The 3,609-nt window shown below is 42.1% G+C and overlaps 1 pseudogene; it reads right to left on the reverse strand.

Moving 5' to 3' along the window:
- Nucleotides 1–388: 388 nt before the first annotated feature.
- On the reverse strand, nucleotides 389–3,247 carry LOC140336014 (piRNA biogenesis protein EXD1-like; annotated as a pseudogene).
- Nucleotides 3,248–3,609: the final 362 nt, after the last annotated feature.

The raw sequence follows: 3,609 nt of genomic DNA on the forward strand, positions 1-3,609 counted from the left end.
TCTGGCCTACTTTAAAATACAGATTTTTTTTTAACCACATAGCAATGTACAGTATTGTACACAATGCCCAATATTTGAAACAGCTGTATTAAACAAACCAAAGTAGCTATATTTTTACAATGATACATTTTAACTGACTATGCTGAAACCCAAAAATAGAGGAGAGGCACATTGAGTTGTTCCGAGCTTAATTTTCCCCACATATAAATGTACTAATAAAACAAACAACAAATAAACTCCTACCAGTAAGTTGATAGAGAGAACCAAACATTATATTGTTCTGTGGTTCTCAAAACAAAGAGGAGAAAGTGTGTATGTGCTAAGGCGTCTTCAAGCACCAATCTATTTTAAGGAATGACCCATTTAGAGATCATGGCTTTGTTTTCTCTTATCTCACAAGGAATCCATGGCTGGTAACATCATATCATTTTAAAGCCTTTTCTCTTCTCTTTTGCTGTAGAACACAAAACTGCTGAAGTTCTTTGGGAAGCTCAGAGCATAAGTTCTCAGTCACAGCTAAAGCATCTGCTTTTGCTAGACGAGGAGCATTAAGATAACTGTCAACTAACAATGTAAAGTCAGCGAGCATGCCATCCAACATAGCTTGACGCAAATCTAGGAGGTGCGATACTTCCAGAGCCAACACTTTCAGCAAAGTAGCAGACAATGGACGGCCAGAAGACATGTTAGGATTTTGCTCCATCAATGTTTGTTTGATATTCAAGTAATGTACTTGTGCAGACGGCATATTTAGATACCGAGTCAAACATTTCTTCACAGTAGATGTTTAATGAGGAAGAAAACCACCAGTCTCCATGGAAAACAAGTACACATAACCCACCTGTGTATTAAAATCATTATTAAAAAACACACCATATTGGTGGGAGAAAATATCTCCCAGCCAACGACAGTCATGGGTGACCTTTAGGATGCCTTTGTCTTTAAGCACGTCTTGGAGACCATTTTAAAGACCCATGGTCCCATGGTGAGGATGTCAAAGAGGTAAACATGATTCCGTGTGCCCACCTGCAGCCAACACAGTTTCCCACAGCAACGTGTTCAGGCCAGACGTTCCCAAGCTCAAGGCCTTTTGGTGCTGGAGATGAAGAATCTTCTATTGTCTCTCTTTCAACCTCTTGGCCTCTTGACTCTTCTACTGATTCCACATTTAGAACATTTTGCCCAAAAAACAGCCTTGCTCCTCGCTCAGCTTCACCAGCCTTCAAATCCTTGACTTTAATCAGGAGAACAGTGTGATCTGCATGAACAGCAAATACCACTCCTTGTAATCCTTCAATAATGGTTGTAGGTTTTATAGTCTTCCCAATAATACAGCTCAGAAAACATTCACCAGAAGTGGACTCCATATAGAAATGGTAATGAAATTTTTGCAAACAAATGTCAGCCTTCTGCAGTATCTGCTGTGTGAGTTAGGCGGGATTGCAAACATCGGGGAGCCCCAATACAGATATTTTAGTGTTTGATACCTGTTCCTATTTACCAAAAAAGACCGTTTGGTACAGTTAAATTTCTGACGATGGACTACACCCAGCTCTAGATGCCAGTTACCAATGCAGTCCCCGCTCCTTCTCAGGGCCCACCGCCTCCTCCTCCTGCTGTTGCTGCCACCTGTCAATACTCCATTTACTAAAATTGTATTGCATACTTCTGTGTGGCATTGACGATGCACTACACCCAGCTCTAGATGCCAGTTACCAATGCAGTCCCCGCTCCTTCTCAGGGCCCACCGCCTCCTCCTCCTGCTGTTGCTGCCACCTGTCAATACTCCATTTACTAAAATTGTATTGCATACTTCTGTGTGGCATTGACGATGCACTACACCCAGCTCTAGATGCCAGTTACGAAATGCGGTCCACGCTTTGTCTCAGGGCCCACCTCCTCCTGCTCCCGCCTGTCAGTGCTCTATTCACAAAAATTGTTTTACACACTTCTGGGTGGCATTGACGATGCATTACACCCAGCTCTCCATGACACTTACCAATGCAGTCTCCCTGGCGATAGCTGACCAGAGGCAAAACACTGCTACTGCTCTCACTGACCCACGCTCCGTCTCTGGTCCTCCATCCTTTTGCCTAATGTCACCGCGCTACTTCTCCACAACTTTATGGGTGGCATTCCTAACACGTTATCCAGGTCATGATGCTAGCTAGGAATGCGGTCTCCTGCTATTTTGATGGCAGAGACTGCTGCTAGTGGGTTGAGTTCGCACATAGCGCCACCCTTTCTCAATGTCCTAATGTTTATGCTGCCATCCGTGCGCTGTCCATCAAGCAAAAATCCTATTTGCCTGCTGTCACTTTGCCTGCTATTTTCTGGAAAACAACAAGGTCGTTTGGAACTTTGGTATTTTCTCCCGGTTGCCACTGTTCTCCTACACATACCTAGCAAATTTGGTGGTTCTAACATGTATATGGGCTTTGCTATTAATGTTTAAAGTCGGCCCATTTCAATTTGTGAAATCGGTTCGCCAAAATTTCGCGGACCCATCGGACATTCAAGTAAATTTTTGCGAGACTGTCAGAGGCCTTCCCTCTCATCCCTAGTATTAATACACTGTTCCTTATCATGGTGTATATTGAATATAAGTATGGTAATCTGCTGCAAAGTCTATAAATGGCATGACTCCTGTTCCAGTGTTGAACAAACAAATTGTTGGGAAGAATTTCTGAGGACCCAGCAGTCAATGTATGTCACAAAGAGCAAATATGAGAATATCTTCTTGTCCTGAGGAATAACACATCAGTGCAGTGAACCCAGGGCTACCATGATGATATCCATTATGGTTTGGTCCATATCCACCTGTGCTCAAAGACAGCAAGGTAACTTTCAACCATAAAAACTGGAAACACTACGGAGCAGAAAGGAATTACTGTGGGTGACAACACCAAAAATTATTTGCAGCAAAGCTGCTTTTTTATTGTACTTTTTCTGGGCAATAGATTTTTGTGTATTTGTTTTGGCTTGAATTATAATATAAATCTCACCCAGACAACTTTTGATTTATATTACGCTAGTCATTTACAGATGCATAATAAAGTGGAGAAGGGACATCACCTGTCCTGCAAAAAACACCTGCCGGATCTTTTTTGGCTTTAATGGTATTGTACACCCAGGAATTTGAAATTACTTAAAGAGGAACTAAACTTAAAAGTGGCCAAAACAAACAAAAAAATGCACTTACCTTCAATCCTGCAGCACAATTTATTGGTCCAGAGGTTTCTTTCATGGGGTCCCATGTCGTCCTAGCATCCGTCTTCGGGCCAGCGCTCTGGGCGCTACCATCTTCTCCTCTTCTTCCTGATTCTTCTTACTACATCACCCGACCCAGCCGCAAGATTGGGGGACGTAGTTGGGGAAAAAAACTTGCTGATCTCACTGCCCATGTGTGAGATCGTCTTTTTTTTCCCCTTTTAAAAAAAGGGGTGTTACACGTAAAAAAAAAAACACAGAATTTTTACCTTACATAAAAGGGTTGTCTACCCTTTTATGTAAAGTGAAAATTGTGAGTTTAGGTACGCTTTAAGTCCAGTTTGCTATTTGCTTTTATTCAGCTTAAAAGCACAGACACATTGAAAATGCATTGTAAAC

The sequence above is a fragment of the Pyxicephalus adspersus genome, chromosome 7 (genome assembly GCF_032062135.1).
Source record: "Pyxicephalus adspersus chromosome 7, UCB_Pads_2.0, whole genome shotgun sequence".
Taxonomy (NCBI): Eukaryota; Metazoa; Chordata; class Amphibia; order Anura; family Pyxicephalidae; genus Pyxicephalus; species Pyxicephalus adspersus.